The sequence below is a fragment of the Mauremys reevesii genome, linkage group 5 (genome assembly GCF_016161935.1).
Source record: "Mauremys reevesii isolate NIE-2019 linkage group 5, ASM1616193v1, whole genome shotgun sequence".
NCBI lineage: Eukaryota > Metazoa > Chordata > Testudines > Geoemydidae > Mauremys > Mauremys reevesii.
In genome coordinates, this window is record NC_052627.1 from 136,512,248 (window position 1) to 136,529,652 (window position 17,405).

The window sequence follows — 17,405 nt, forward strand, 5'->3', positions numbered from 1 at the left end:
TATTTTGCTTTGTTCTCTTTGGTGCTTAGAAAATCCTAAAATGCAAAGCTGTGGCTGGGTCTTCCTGATCCGTCTCCCCCACTGCCCATGAAAATCCATGCGTCAAGAGATTTTGTGTTGCTGCAGTGGCTGCCAGCTGAGGATCTCCAAGCACTTGGCAAACGGAGTCCCTGATTCGTGACAGCAACCAGCATCCCTATTCAGGACAGCACTTAAACCTGTGCTCACGGCACATGAACTCACTGAGACTTAAGCACATGCTTAAATGCTCTCCTAAATCAGGGCCTAAGCTTGTGTATAATAACATCCCAACGAGGTAGGTAAATATTGTAATGAACTGGCTGGGCTGCATGTTAACACTGCCCTCTGCTGGATGGTCGCAGAATGTCTTAACTGTGCGTCATAGGTGCTGTACTGCCAGGGGTGGTTCTCCACAAGCTCAAGTAATAGAGGACCTGTCTTTTGAAGCAGGAACTTCCTACTATCACTCTAGTACCCTGGTGTGCTGCTGAAGGGAGCAGTGAAGTCCAAGACACTTGTAACCCCATTGGCAGGAGGGGTAAACTGACACCCCACAAGGTTACAGACGTGCCTGAGTTCACAGAGGGCCGGCACACGGTCTTTAAACCATACTTGGCATACACGGTGCACGGTGCATAGACCCTCTGCACAGAGGTCCAGACTAGGTAAATGGCAGGGCTGGAACTGGAACCCAAGATTCCTGACTTTCAGTGCCCTGCTCTAACCACTAGGTGCTCCATGAATCAGCAAAGCTAAACAGGCATAAAAGGTAATTTGGGATAACAAAGGCAATTCATGTGGGCAGAGAGACTCCTGCGATGGAGAAGCAATGGCTTAGAATGTGCTGCTGCCTCTGGGCAGAGAATGAAAGGCTGCAGCTTTATTCCAAAGACACGGGAAACTCATGGTGCATGAAATGTTTGTTTAAATCCTCTCTCTAGCGTCCCTTTCATCGGCAGGCATCCTCCTACCTGTGTTTCCAATAGGAAAGAAGAACAGAGCCTGGAGGGGCCGGGACCACATGAAAAGGACTTAACAAGGACTACAATCCAGTACCGCTTTCTTTTTATAGCATCATTCACTGTATCTCAGATCCCTTTGTGGACCGAAATACCAGCAGAGGGGAAGAGAAATCAAGGGCAGGGACAATATGCTTTCAGTGAAGATTTGAAATGAACAAGAGAGTCAGTCTGTTCCAAGTATCAGAGGGGGAGCCGTGTTAGTCGCGATCTATAAAAAGCAAGAGAGTCCTGTGGCACCTTTAAGACTAACAGATGTATTGGAGCATAAGCTTTTGTGGGTGAATCCCCACTTCATCAGATGAATACCCACTTCGTCAGACGTCTGACAAAGTGGGGATTCACCCACGAAAACTCATGCTCCAATACAACTGTTAGTCTTAAAGGTGCCACAGGGACTCTCTGTTGCTTTTTACAGTCTGTTCCAAGTGGCAGGAGCTGCAGAGAAGGTTCTCATAGCTTGAAATAGTGAAATATACTCCTAGGTTTGTTCTTGGTGGAAAGTTTTTATCTTCCCCTTGTCTTTCCTGCTATGGATGCCTCAGAGCTCCAACCCTGGCCTTCTTTTCTTCTCCATGTATCTTCCTTCCTGTAGTCACATGGGTGACAGCCAGCTCAGTGTCTCCCTCGACTCTCCCTCTGGCCTCTTTCCATCTACTCTGACCCACTGAAGCTCACTTTACTTGTGCTCTGATCCCCTGTTTTCCAGCCTCCCTGCCTCTCAGATTTGACTTGCAAAGACAGCAATCTTGGAGCCATTCTTGGCTTCTGAACTTTCAGTTTCCTGCTACCTCGTCCACGCCTCCACCGCCACCTCCCCCATGAAATTCCCCATCACCCTGCCCCTGCTGAAATCCTTATTCACTTCTCAGCACGGTTTCAGTTCCCTTTTCTACCATTGACTCAGATCTACCATACTGAGCATCCAGAGCGCTGCCGCCAGACTGCTCTGTCACTGCAAAATTGAGTGCAACCATTCTCTGCCTCCTTCACTGGCTTCCTGAGGCAGCGAGCCTGTGTTTTAACACAAGACAGACAGGGTGCTGCTTAGACACTTGGCAGTTTTCACATTTTGCGAAGTTGCACAGAAGGTGCCTCACTCATGTGATTGATCAAATTCACCCCTGAAGTCCATGCAGTTGCACCCTCGCTGGATTTAGCCCTCCTGTCAGGCAATCATTTGGTGCAATGAGAGAGGAGGTTACTGGTGGATTTGTTTATTTAAACTGCCACTCACTGGGAGAGCCCACAGAGAAATACCTCTCTCTTCTAGGAGACTCCCTGCCGTAGGACGGGGTGGGTGCTTACAATCTCACTCCAGCTACTTCAGTGACTTCAGGGCAACAGCCGGCAGCCCTGAGCAGCCATATCAGCTCAGAGGTCAATGAGACAGTTCTTTGCAGCTCAGGCTTTTCAGGAGGAAGATCAAGTCTAAGGATCAGAGCCATCCCACCTCTTGACTCAAGGCTTTTCCACAATAGCATCCTCATTCTCACAGAATCAGTTAGAAAAAAGTAAACAAACCCTAAGCCTGTTCTTGATGGTAAGTGCCTGTATGGATGGGAGGTTGGTTGGTTGGATGGATGGATGCAAGCATGGACAGAAATCAATGGATGGATGGATACAAAGCAATAGAAATGGATGGAAGGTTGGCTGGCTGGCTTGATATGAAACAATGCATGGTTGGTTGATTGGATGGATGGATAGAAAATGATGGATGGTTGGATGGATGGATGGATGGAAGGTTGATTGGTTGATTGGATGGATGGATAGAAAATGATGGATGGTTGGATAGATGGATGGATGGATTGACTTGGGCCAGTACAGCCAAGATGGAAGTTTTGGTCAGGTTTTTGTGCCTAAATCCTGCTGATTTTCTTCTTCAGTATTTGAACCCTCTTTTATTGGTGAATATTTGAGTGAACAAAAGTTTCTTCTCAAGAAGACTGACAGAAAGCAAAATCTCCTTGGAGACACGGGAATGAATGAGGTCTCTATCGGGAGCGCTCACCTGGCCTTTCTGAAAAGCTCTTTTGATCATGCACATACCCCTGGCCCCAAATGCAAAACTCCCACTGACTTTATTGGTGCAATAATAGATTAACAGGATACATAAGAATGGCCATGAAGATCTGATGTCCTTCAATCAGGCAGAGAACCAACACCATTGACTAAGTGACCAGTCAATGGACACTCTCAGAGACCAGCATGTATTCAATCCATCAGGTGAAATTTGTCTGCACATTCAACTGCTTTTGAGTATATCTGTGGTGGTAGCGTAAAATCCATGCTGTGTTTGAATGAATAATTCATTGGGAATCCTTCACTCAGCTTCAATAACGACAATCACACATCGTCCTTTCCATCTGTCAAGATTGGGACCTGCCTGTCTGAATGCAGGAGCAGACAATCTCACTTACAAAGGCGCTTTTGTTATTCTCCCTAGGTCATGAATGGAGAAGTAGAGGCCAAGTGACTCAGGCAGTAGATAAGTAGTAGAGACAGGATTAGAACCCAGATCTCCAAACGCCCAAGCTAGTGCCCAACCCACTGGCCCGCCCTGCCAACACCTTATTTGGGGATGAAGAAAAGAGTGGATTACTAGAGCCGAACACTTATGATCAAACTATTCTTCACACCTATAGGGTGAAGTCTGGTGCCACAGAAGCCAAGGGGAGTTTTGCTACTATTGACTTCAGCGGGGCCAGGATTTCAGACCATGTGTTTGTTGCAGTAGCTACTCCTGAAGAATTTGCTTGGTATGAGTGAGGTGAATCATCTGGGGGCCACTTTCCAGCCTCAACTGCTGCTGATAATTCCATTAATTCCACTGGGGTGACTCTAGATTTACTCCTGGTGTACCTGAGAACAGTGTTTGGCCCAGTGGATGGAAAGACGCTGATTCAGATCGAGCAATATATTTACAAGGAGTTGAGAATTTCCTTATATGTGAAATGAAAACATAATCCCAACTACACATACAAAATGATGGGGTCTAATTTAGTTGTTACCACTCAAGAGAGAGAGCTTGGCATCTTCGTGGATAGTTCTCTGAAAACATCTGCTCCGTGTGCAATGGCAGTCAAAAAAGCAAACAGAATGTTAGCAGACATTAGGAGAGGATATATAATGAGACAGAAAATACCATAATGCCATTATATAAATCCACACTACGTCCACATCTTGAATACTGTGTGCAGATCTGGTCACCCCATCTCAAAAAGATGTATTAGAATTGGAAAAGGTTGAGAGAAGGGCAACAAAAATGATGAAGGATCTGGCCCAGCTTCCATACAAAGACTGGGACTGTTCAGCTTAGAGAAGAGATGACTAAGGGGGATACGCTAGGGGTGTATAAAATCATGACTGGTGTGGAGAATAAGGAAGTGTTATTTACCCCTTCACATAACACAAGAACCAGGGGTCACCCAATGACATTAATAGGCAGCAAGTTTATAACAAAAAAAAAAAGAAAGAAATATTTCTTCACACAATGCACAGTCAACCTGTGGAACTCATTGCCAGGGGAGGTTGTGAAGGCCAAAAGCATAACTGGGTTAAAAAAAGAACTAGATAAGCTCATGGAGGCTAGATCCAGCAATGGCTATTAGCCAAGGTGGTCAGGGATGCAGCCCCATGCTCTGGATGTCCCTAAACCTCCTAATGCCAGAAACTGGAACTGGATGACAAGGGGATGGATCACTCGATGATTGTCCTGTTCTGTTCATTCCCTCTGAAGAATCTGGCACCAGCCACTGTTGGCAGGCAGGATACTGGGCTAATGGACCACGGGTCTGACCCAGTCTGGCTGCTCTTATGTTCTTCTGAGTTTCGTGGGTACCAGTCCAATTCCTATGGGCCATGGGGGTTTTACCATTGACTGCGACGGAGCCAGGACATCAGCATGTGTCTCCACATCACCAGAAACCACCCTCACAACTGGCACTGATTGGCCCTTTCACTGGCAGGGGCAGCAGAGAGGCCAAGGCATGAATGGGCCACCAAGGCTGAACTCCTGTTTGGTGGCTAGTGTTAGTCCCTCTAGGCCAGGGCTCAGGCCATTGGGCTTGCGCTGGTGCTGCCCCATGCTGTGGCAAATCAAGGCCGGCCGCCTCAGAGCTGTGAAGATGGCGCCTGACACCAGCACAAAATCGATCCCCTTCACAGAGAGATAGAGCAGAACCACCCTGAAAAATCCAGTGTCTCCCATGGGACCGAGAGCAGCGTGCTGAGTGGAAAAGGGCCGTGCGGCAGGGCAGAGCCCACCACCAGGCAGGAAGGGGTTAAAGAGCTGCTGTGGGCTCTGAGACTAAACTTTGGGCTTCAGCATCGCAGCAGGGGCCTGGTGAATTGTTTCCTCCATCTGTGCAAGAAGCTGCAGGGAGCCTGGCCCCCAGTGGAGTATTTTGTTCCTTTATGGGGACTCCTTTGTCCCCGTGGAAGAGCGCAGACCCTCTAAGAGGTGCCGCTGGCCGGTTGCACCCCGAGTCCTGGGACCAGTCTCCAGAAGGGCTGTGGCCTAGGAAATGTCAGGGAGATGACTGTCATCACCCCAAGGGGAAGCCTAGGAAACATCACGGGTGACATTCCCTGGAGCCAGAGGGATGCGTGGGTGGGTGTGGGCCAACCTTCCGTGGGATTCACTGCCTTCGGTTGGAAACTGTCACCCAACGAAAGAGAGGCAAGGGGGGGGCGAGGGAATATCTTTTACTGGACCAGCATCTGCTGGTGAGAGAGACGAACTTTCGAGCCGCACACAGCTCGTCTTCCGCTCTGGGGCAGGTGCTCAGCGTGTCACAGCGAAATGCAAGGTGGGACAGATGGGTTAGCATATGTGGTGAGCACATATTTTAAGGGACCGCTCAAGGGAGAGTGGCCTGTTAACACCTCGGCAGTCAGAGGACAAGACGAGGGGGTTAGTGAGTTACAGATTGTTGTTCCTTACAATATGTGCTAACTACTTATACCCAACCACCTGTCCCACCTTGCATTTAGCCGGGACGCTGGGACGTCAGCCCCATTATCCCTGTTTTAGACACGGGCACACTGATGCCCTGTCTGCTCAGCACATCTCTTGTTTACAGGCAGAGCTGGAGTCGTGCTGTTTGCACGGCAGTAGCGCCCAACCGCCCCAATCCACCGGGGATTGGGGCTCCATTGTACTAGGCCTGCACCCACAGGCAACCAAAACCAGTCCCTGCCCCAGAGAGCTCACAGTCTAACCAGGAGACAAAAGGGATGCAACGCGTTGTCGGGGCAACAGAAGGTAGCAGGGAGAAGGGCACACCAGCTGCTGACCCACCGCCTAGTGTTTTGTCGACAACACGGCAGAGGTGAGTTCTAATGAGAGACGGGCTCTGCACAAGCCATCTGATTGCAGGGCTGGGGCCCGGAAAGTCCAGAATAGACACAGGGAGGGGGAAACAGGATACAGCATACAGGCTAAAACTGGATCACGCTAAGCCTCCTGCTCATGCATTGGTCCCATTGACTGCAACGGGGCTACTCACCATGGATACGTCTATGCTGCGATCATGGACTGTGAGTGCAGCTCCTGCAGACATCCCGAGCTAGCTCAGGGACCAGTCTCAGTGAAGCTAGGACACCTTGGGCTTCAGGGCAGGCTAGCCACCTGATTAATTACCCAGGGCTCCAGGTGGGCTCGGACAGGCCGTGCGGAAATAAGCCCTGACGCAGCTTCGTGGCTGATGTACGTGAGGAGCTCTGGGATGTCTGTGCAAGCTGGAATCACATCCCGTGATTGCAGAATAGACACACCCGGTGTGAGAATTCAGCCCCGTCCCTACAGACACACACGTGTTGGCATGTAGAACTGCTTGATGAACATTTACACTTTTGTCAAAACAGACATTCCCACAGAAAACGCCCCACTTTGATTAAATTTGTCTGGGCTCTGTTGAGAAAACAACTCCGCTAAAACCAATGACCAGCTCTCCCCTGCAAAAGTGTGGGGATTTTTGATGAAAACCTGAAAACTTTGGAAGAAGAATTTCAACTAAAACAAACAAGGTTTTATTTTCCTCATCAACATTTTTTTTGCAGGGTCAAAATACATCTCCTGACTCACTCTTCCTGCAAGTCAACAGGGCTATTCACATGCTTAAAGTTTTGCATGGTCATGAGTGTTTGGAGATGTAAGTCCCTTACCCATATGCATGTGTGCAAGACCAGGACTCCATTATTATTACTTTTGATGTGTAACCCTACCCTATTTGTTGGCCAGATAATTATCATAGAATCATAGAAGATTGGGGTTGGAAGAGACCTCAGGAGGTATCTAGTCCAACCCCCTGCTCAAAGCAGGACCAATCCCCAACTAAATCATCCCAGCCAGGGCTTTGTCAAGCCTGACCTTAAAAACCTCTAAGGAAGGAGATTCCACCACCTCCCTAGGTAACCCATTCCAGTGCTTCACCACCCTCCTAGTGAAATAGTGTTTCCTAATATCCAACTGAGACCTCCCCCAGTGCAACTTGAGACCATTGCTCCTTGTTCTGTCATCTGCCACCACTGAGAACAGCCTAGATCCATCCTCTTTGGAACCCCGCTTTGGAACCCAATTGTAAACCTTGCCTTTATTTCTCTATTTTAAAAAATATTTGACTTTTTCCTGTTTTTGTTTCTAATTAACACTTCCATTTTCTGGTGACACTTTTAATTTTAACCTCTTTCATTTTTCTTGTTTATTATTCTGTGTATCCTAATCTCATTTCAAATACGTTTAACCTCGCCGTCTTCTTCTTATATATCTAGCCCTTCAGCCTCGTTGGCGTCTTTAAAAATAATTTTTAACAGTCTTGCTTCTTCTTCATACTTAGCAGCAATGGTCAAAAAATGTGCCGCTACAAAACGTCAAACCGTTTGTTCCATTCGTAGTTTGCAAAAATGTTTTGCAACTTTTTCATTGAACTGTTTGATCCACCTTTCAAACCCTATGTGGAACTTTTGCCTTTTCACTTTTCAGCAAAGTAGACATTTCAATAATGGCTTTGATTAAAAGGTTGATTAAATTGTTTTGCAAAGAATGGAAAATGTTCCTAACACTGACAATATTTTTTGCAGAAAAAATCATATGGGGCATGGGGTGGAGGGAAGGCCATTTTATAGCCCAACGCTTTCTGTTCACAACATGCCAACCGGTTCTAGTATTTAGCCCTTGCTAGCTGCAGATTTTCAGATTTCAGCCTTGCCACATCCATGTGTCTGAACACATCTGAGTCTTGCATGTATTGCCTGGTTTTAAATTGAGTTTTAGCTCTTTCCTTTTAAGGGCTTAACTGCTCCTTCAACTGCACCCTTGCAGTGGGGCATAAGGAGGTGAAGAAACTCCCCTCCCCTGCTTCCAATGCTCCTGTTCGGGCTACTTTGACCTGGGTTCTGGGCACAGATTGGTTGTTTGCGACTCCCCTCCTTGGAGCAGGTGAGTGAGTGGAGAGGGGTAGGGAATTGGACGGGGCCTTGGCGAACTGGCTGGTGCAGAGGCGAAGTCGTTTGTTTGCTGCTGTGAAGCACCGACAAACTACATCTCCCCGGACCAGAGGGGGGAACCCAAGGGGACTATTCCTCTGCTGGTGCATCGATGTGCAGCCTCCTCTCCAGAACTGCTTGGGAATTTTTCAGCGCAGTGATTTTCCAGTGAAAAACACCTTTTGCAAAATGGACATTTCCCTGGAGAAAATGACAGTTTTGCCCCAAATTTTGGATTTTTCTGGAAGGGAAAACCGAAACGACGGCTCCCCGGCTGCCTGCCTGGCAGGATCTTGTCCGTTTCACCGGACACACCTTTCCCTGGGGGCTGCTGAGACCGAGTGCCTTGCCTCTCTGCCTCCCAGTCCACCCCCAGTTCTGGAGCTGGAGATACTCCCCTCCGATTCTCCCCCCAGCTCCAGGGCTGCAGAGGCTTTGCCCTTGGTGCTCTGCCTGTCTGGCAGCACGTGAAATTGACAAGGACCATGGGCGGGCAGCTATGACGTTGCATTTGGGTTCGCCCCGAGTGGAACGTTTCTGGTGCAAAATGTGGTGTGTTGGATGGTTCGTCCTGTGTCAAGATGAAATTTCTTTTATCAAAATGTGGATTTTTTCCCGGGCTGGGACGGCTATTTCCCCGCCAGGCCCACTCGCACCCAGGTTTGTAGCAAAGCCCCGATCTAGGGCTGTTTATTGTAACCCGGCCTGTTTTCAGTGATGACGTAAGGGAGGCTGCGGCTGCAGGTGCTGAACTGGGGATAATCTAGCTCACTACAATGCCGGGCGTGAGGGCCAGATCCCTGCTGCTCTGCAAACTGGCCCTTGCTGCCTGGAGCGCCCCAGGTGGTGCAGCCCACCAGTGAATCCAGCCTGAGGGCTGTAGAGGCATCGGGCTGCGGCATGCAATGAGGATCAGATCCAGAGGAATCGCTGCATGTGGGGGTCCCGCATATTGCAGATCTCCAGGGGGTCCTGGCTTGACCCCTCAACGCTGTCGGAAGGAGTGGGTGAGGCAGAAGGAAACCTTGGCCGTGGAGTGTCCCTCGTTAGCCTCCGACACCCAGACTTTCTTAAGCAATCGGGTTGCGTGGTGCTGGATGGCACTTTGTATCGGCCCCGTGGCCAAGCGAGTCACAGCTGTCAGTGACATGAGGCGATGTGGCCCTGGGAAACCCGGGATGCCAGCATCGTTCTGGGGGGCTGTCTGGATCAGGGCGATTCCCAGAGCCCCTCACTGGCTAGCCGCTGTCTGCTCCAGTGCCCTAGTGAGTGAGGGGCCTGGCCTGGGGTGAGCTGGTTAGCTTTGGGGGGGCCCCTCTTTAATTTCGTTGGGGCAGGGGCCAAAGCTGCCTCTGTGTTTTGTGTAAGGACAATTACTGATGAAGGGTCCTGTCATGCCAGCCTCTCCTGGCTCCTCAGAGTCCCACTGATCGATTCCTCGAGGAGTAAGATACTACTCAGTGTGAGGAGTCCTGTGGCACCGTATAGACTAACAGATGTATTGGAGCATGAGCTTTCGTGGGTGAATACCCACTTCGTCGGATGTATGTAGTGGAAATTTCCAGGGGCAGGTATAAATATGCAGGCAAGAATCAGGCTGGAGAAAGCGAGGTTAGTTCAATCAGGGAGGATGAGACCCTCTTCTAGCAGTTAAATCAGCCAGTTTGAGCTCCTGGATGGCGCCCATAGACCTTTGCCCCGGGATTCCTGCCTCAAGCCCAGAACCGGGGGTTTAATCAGCGCGGGTTTTTCAGAAAGAGATGCCAGCCTGGAGGTAGAGACCCCAGTGACAGAGAATCCACCATGTCCCCTGGGATGGATTATTCTCATCCTGCCCCTGCCGACGGGGAGCTGAGCACAGGGAGACGGGGCTGGCCACAGTCAGCCAGGGAGTCAGGATAGCTCAGTGGTTTGAGCACTGGCCTGCTAAATCCAGCGTTGTGAGTTCAATCCTTGAGGGGGCCATTTAGGGAACTGGGATAAAATCTGTCTGGGGATTGGTCCTGCTTTGAGCAGGGGGTTGGACTAGATAACCCCTGAGGTCCCTTCCAACCCTGAGATTCTATGAATTGTAGCTCTGTGAGTCCTAGCCCAGAGCTTTACCCACAATCCCAGCCTCCCCTTGCTGTTGGTATGTGTGTACGGCAGAGATGGGCAAACTCCCCCACCATCCGGCCTGGCCCCTGGCCTGGGGGAGGCCAGCCCCTCCCTTGCGGCATAAGCTCGCTTGCTCTGTTGCAGGCACAATGGTTTGCGGCTGTGAGCTCCTGGGGCAGCGCAGCTGCAGAGCCTGGCCCCTGACCTGGTGCTCTGTGGTGGTGGCAGCATGGCCTGGCAGTAGTGCCGCCAGCCCCCGGTGCTCCAGGCAGCACGGTGGGGGAGTTCAGGGTGGTGGACAGGGGTATGGATGGTGGTCGGTGGCGGGGGGGAAACAGGAGGTTGAATGGAGGCAGGGGTTCTGGGGGGCAGTCAGGAAGGAAGGGTGGAAGGGGGTGGGCAGGGGTTACAGAGAGGCCATCAGGGAATGGGGCAGGGGGAGAGGGGGAGATAGGAGGGGGGGGGGGCTGGGCCACGACCCCCTCCCCTAATTGGCCCTCCATACAATTTATTAAACCCGATGTGGCCCTCAGGCCAAAAAATTTCCTTGCCCCGGCGTATGTCGTGTGAGATCCAGAGCACAGATTTGTTGGGGCTGTGGGGGCGGGTGTTATGATGCATGTATGTTAGATATGATGTGCATGTTTGCTGTTGGTGTGTGTGCATGTTAGGTCTGCTGCACATGTTGGTTGGTCAGTGTGTGTTGGTTATGTTCATGTGAGTTCTCTGTGTGTGTGGAGAGAGAGAGAGATGAGATGTGTTTGCTGGGCGCTGTGTTAGATAGATACACACTTTTTTTCTGTGTGTGAGTGTGTTAGCTGGGAAGCACACAATTGCCCTTGGGGGAGCTGACGCTGGATCCTCGCCAGCACTTGTGTAAATAATTAGGGTCAATGTGTGCTGTGAATTGTGGGTGCCTTGTTGTGGGGGACCCTCCTAGACTTTGCAATCGCTCACAACAATCCGCAGATTTCGCCATTCCTCCCCGCTGGGCCGTGGGATCCGTTTCACACACCTGTGAGTACGTTTGCTTAGTTCCCACACTGAGAGAAGGAGGAGGAGGAGTTAATGGCAAAAGTGATTGTCAAAAGCAGAGAGTGATTAAATACACCCCACAACTTCCTCCAAAAGGCCTGATCCTGAGGCCAACAGGACTGTAGGAAATGTTGTGGGAGTGACAACTAACACAGAGAGAGAGAGAGAGAGAGAGAACGAGGTCTGTGCTGCTAGAACCAGCCTTACTGCAGAGACAAGGAGTGAATTTCAATGGCTCGATGCTGAGATGAAAGATCTGCTCTCAGGGGTGCCCTGGCAGGGTTGTGTTTTGTGTGACCATTGAGAGAAAAGGACCCAGCCCTGGCAAGACAGGAAGCCTCTGTTAGTAACACATACAGGAGTGTGTGTGAGAGAGACACCAGCTATGTATGTGTGTACTGTATGTGTGTGTGTGTCTCAGCCAGCATGTGTCTGAGTGTGTGTGTATATTTGTGTGTGTCTCAGATGGCACACGTGAGTGTGTTTATTTGTACGTGCTTGTGTGCACATGATCACGTGTTTGGGCCATGAAGCATGTGAACAGGTGTGGAAATGCATCTTTTGTGAATGTGTGTGCGTGAGTAGATTTTGTGAGCATGCATATGTGTGTGGGCATGCACAGGCGAGTGCATACTTGTGTGAGAATGCGATTACACGTGTGTGAATAGGCACACGCTTGTGCAAGTGTGTGCATTGCCGCCCCAAAGTGACCTCTGGAGTTTACTCACACACACACACACACACACACACACAGCACAGCCCTGTTAGTTTTTCTTTCTGTTGCTCTTGCTAATGCCCACAAGCGGCCCCATGGGCATGGGGCTCACACTGGCCCCCAGCTGGAGCACAGGTGCATTGGCACTGGGGTTCAGCGTACGGTCACTGAGCACCGGCACTGGGGTCAGCCCGGTGACTTTTGAGTCAGAGAGGGAAGTGCCAACGTGCATTAGCACTGGGTTGCCAAGACATCTGTGCACGTACACACACACACACACACACACACACAAAGCGCTCCCTCCCTCCTCCCGTGAAAAGACAAATCTGTACTGCCCCACCCCTTTGCACGCTGCAGCCCCCTCCCACCTTGGGGCGCTGATTTCCCCTCCCTCCACATGGGAAGACGTCCCGTGGCTCCACGTGTTGTGACCCGGGGCTGCGGAGTGGGGTGAAGCCTGGGGCAGCCTTTATTTAGCAAAGGATGGCACAACGCGTGGCAGAAATAGACAGAGGAAGGCAGAGAATAATTCTCTGCCTGGCAGAGCAGGGAGGACGTGGGACACAGGGCTGGCTTCCCCCTCACGCGCACATAAGTCAATCAATCACTGGTGTGATGAGATCAGTTTGCAGCCAGGGCCAGAGACCAGTCGGGGGAGTAGCCAGGGGGAATGTAAAGTCTCAGCGGGAGCGATTAGTCAGGGGTGGGGAAGATAAGAGCAGCTGAGTCTCTCTCATCCCTACCACCCTTGATGAGCAGCCCTGGGGTCTCTCCGCTTTGGGCTGCGTTTTTGCCAGGGATCTCTCCCCAGGAGCACAAGGTGACGAATGTAGGCATGTTCCTTTGGGAGCAGTCAGGTAGCTGCTTCATGTGCTGGCTGGCAGGAGGAGTGAGGGGCTCTGCCAGGAGCAGTTTTTATGCGTGGCTGGAGAAGCCTGAGGATCGATAATACACAGGCATGATCGCAGCACTTACCGAGCCTGGCTTCGTGGTTCAAGCACTGGGTAATTCATCTTCACCGGAGCTGGCTGGGGAATTTTCAGCAAAACATTTTTTTGTTTATCAAAAAAATACGGATCCGTCGAGAGCGACACTTTCCCCGAGTTCCACTGATTCTGTGATTCAAAAACTGTCTGAAAAAAGATGTGAAAATGTCAGAGAGTCCCCAGCCAGGGGGGTCAGAACGAGGCCAAACATGGTCGCTCCATCCTGACCAAAATGCCTGCGGCTGGCGCCAGCACCCAGCATATGGGGGGTGCAGGGAAAGGGGTCACCCCGTCCAAAGGGAGAAACAGCCGGGGGTGGGAGGGTGGGGATGGATGGATGGATACATTTTGCCCTTTCCTGCCTTTCCAATTCAATTCAAGGAGACTCTCAGCAGGGCAAGTCTGACGCAGGCTGCCAAACAGTCAGCAAAAGACTGTGGGGTTCGGGTCGGTCGCCCCCCCAGATGGGGTCAGACACTGTGGGTGGGGGTGGATCCCTCATGGTCCTGGTCCTCTGTGATTCCTGAGCTGGTACCAGGCTGCCTGCCTGCCTGCCTGCCTGCCTGCCTTTCTTTTCTTCTCTGATCTGGCCTTTTCTGCCTCCTACCCCCATTCTGTCCCAGCCTCTCTCCCCTCTCATCCCCCTGCCCCCCAGCGCCTCTGCTCCCCATCCAAAGCCCTCTTGAGATGGGAGCGGAGAGTTCAGGTCCTGTGCCCCCGTCAAATGTGGCTGGAGAGTGCTTGGGTGGGGGAGCAGCACGGGACAGTGAATCGGGTGGGTCCCCCTGCTGCCTGCCCCTCCCCCAAGTCCCAGGGAAGCAGACTGGCCGTTCATCGGGGATGGTTGAAGTGGGTTTATTGTAATGTGTGTGTGTGTGTGAGGGGGGGGGGGGAGCTTTGTTTCTGCTCTGGGAGGATAAAGGCCCCTCTGTCCGCTCCGAGTCACCGCAGTGCAGGTGGCAGGACAGCGGCTTCTGGAGGATCCGAGCCCCTGCTGTGCCCGTCTGATCTCATGTCTCCCAGCCAGCATGTTGGCAAGTTCAGCAGGGGCCTCTCTGGCCTCCCGCGTGCAGGGCCCTCCCCGGCGCAGGCAGAGCTGGGGAGGGAGCCCGGCTCAGGGCCGCTCGCTCTGGGTGTCTGGACAGGCGCGGGTGGCATCACCCCACCCAGGGGTGGCAGAGGGGCCGCTACCAAAGGCTCCAAGCTTCGTGGACCAGCCCAGCCCCAGACGAGCAGCACGGGGCCTGGGTGAGGAGGGACCTAGTGGGGAAGGGGTTATGCCGCCCCAAGGGGCCCAGTCCACCCTCGACTTCCCGTGGGGCCAGTGGGCCAGGGCCAGGTCGTGAGCCAGGCATTGCTCCGCGGGCAGGTGATGCTGTGTGCGCAAAACAGCATCCGGCGTCACCTCATTCAACAAACCCAGCAGCGGCACGGTGGCCTGCTTTAGCAGCAGAAGGCATTTAGAAAATGCCTGATTGCAGCACACAGGAGTGGGGATGGAAACAGGGCCCTTGGACTTCAGCTGCCTGGAAAGCCATCCACGCCCCTATCGAAGACGAGGAGGGCTGCTTGCTTCATCAGGCGTAAAACCAAGATCCTCCCTGAATTGTATACAATAGCAGAGCGAATCCTGGGTTTCTGGCCAATATCCCTCTGGACCTGATATTCTTCTTCGCTCCCTGCTACCAACATGTTGTGTAGCGTTGCTGTGAGCTGCCGGGTTCCACCCCAGTGGTAGCTGCATTTCATTAGTGGGCTGCTGCTCCTTCTTAACAGCCTTGGCATGGAGGCCAAGGTTTGACTGGGGAATGGAGCCCATAGATCAGTGGTGGAGCAGGCTCCTGTGGGTTTAAACAGGCTGACAACTTTGCACCTGTCACCAGAATCAGATTCACCCAGAAACTATAGGGCATGTGAGGGAGAAACAAGTTTCCCTTTGTCCCATCAGCTTGTCGGGCATCTCCCCAGTTCCTCCTGCCAGCCAGAGGGAACCACCCCCCCATCAGCCTCATGCTGCTTCGTCTCAGCACATTCCTCAGGCGTGCAGTGCATGTCTCCACCCCTCTCCATCTAGTTTCTTTACCTGTCCAGTTAAACCAGCCCTGGGCATTTGTCTGCCGTTTGCCCTGGCAGCCTGACCTTCTGGCCTCGCAGCCTGGACCCAAAGCTTCCCTGCTCCTCAGCCCCCATGCTGGATCCGCCCTCTCTGAGCTCTGGAAAATGCGGATACAAAACCCCACTTGGCAATTATTAATCATTGCGATGCTCATGAAAGGGGCAGAACTGGAAGCTGACGATGCCCCGTTGAGCTGGGTTACAGCTCCATTCGGCTCAGTCCAGGGAGACGTTTGTCACACGACTAGCTAGGCAAGTGGTGCCAAAGTAAAGAAGAGACAGGCCCTGCAGGTAGCGATCAGAGGCGGGTGTGAGCTATCCGCACTGTTTGGGGTTGGATTGCCGGTGTCCAGAGCTGTAGCTACAACCACAGAGCTGTCTAGCTCAGCTTGGCCAAACTCCAGGGGAGAAACGTGGTTTGACGGACGAATAAAATCTCCCTTTTAAAAAAAAAAAAAAAGCTCATTGCTCATTAAATCATGGGAAAGGGCGAGTTGATTTTGTGCCTGGGCTGGTACGTGGTCAGGATTTCTCTCTAGCCACATGCAAATCGACCAGTTTGCAGCCGTGAATTTAAAGAGAGTCCTGTTCGCCCCACCATGTTTGTGGGACAGCTTCTCCTGGGCCTTGTCTACCCTGGTGGTGGCATGTGGGGTATGTGTAGCTACAGGCAGTAGTGAAAGGCTCCGGCAGCAGGACACTCTACCGATAAAAATAGCAGCGGATACACGGGAGGCACTGCTGGGCGTGTCCAGCACCGTATAGACATACCTGCTAATGATCCGGCATGTCTTTGCTGGTCTAAGCCAGTGGGTCTCCAACTTTACCAACCTACGAACCCCTTTCATTAAAATGTCTCCTAAAAATGAATATTCCCAGGGATTTTCTCCTTTACCTGAGTATGAATTATAAAAGCAGCGATCTTGGAAATATAAAATTTGTTTTTATGACATGCTTATTACACGTTATTATTTATTATTTATCATTCCAGTATTTTTATTACATTTGGAAAATGGCAACACTTCCAAGATCTCACTGTCGTAGCTTGTATCACTTGGAAGAAGCCTGTTAGAGGACAAGGCTCCTAGGTTTCATCAGGGAGTATCGGATGTGAAACAGCATGAAGGGATTTAAGAAGCCAACTCAGAGTTCCTCCTACACAAGCATTCAGGTCTTGAGCAGTCCAGGCAAATAACGCACCTTATAACAAAGCTTAAACTTGTTCTTCATAATACTTTTAACAACACCACAAGCTGCCTATTTCATTTTAAAAACAGCAAAAAAAAAAAAAATCCACCTCCCTTTCCATTTCTTATAAGGAGTCTTGAAGTTTAAATTTCCCCAGTGTGATAGAGATGCTGGCTTTGATCTGCTTAGCTCTTGGAAATCCCCGATGCTCCGGGCTGCCGGCCCGGCGCTGCCTGGGGTCCCTAGGGACAGCTCTGTCCGTCATTAGGGGATTTTTCCCCGAGAACCCCCGTAACATATTGCGAATCCCCAGGAGTTCACAAACCCCAGTTTGGTGAGGTCCACCGACATTGCTATTTCTACCCTTGCAAAGGGGCTCGCAGTGAACGTACTCTGCAGGCGGCCCGAAGTGTAGACATCACCTTAGTCTGGGTGCTCTCATCCGCCCCCTGCTGGTAAAACAGCAGAGTTTCATTAGAGCTTTGGCCTTCAAAACTTTTTTGTAAGATGGCTTTTTTGGCCCAACTGGGGGCTGCTGCAGGAAATGCCTGTTTCGGGTGCCATTTTTCTAGTTTGCATTGAAAATAAAATAAACTTGGCGTTCTCAACAGCAGAAAATGGGCTGAAAATGGTAAAAACGAAATCCCGTTTGTGCTTTTTCAATGAAAACGTTGAAGAACATTTTCACCAAGAATGAAAAGTGTTTTGCTTTCCTGGAATGTAGCTGGAAATAAACATTTC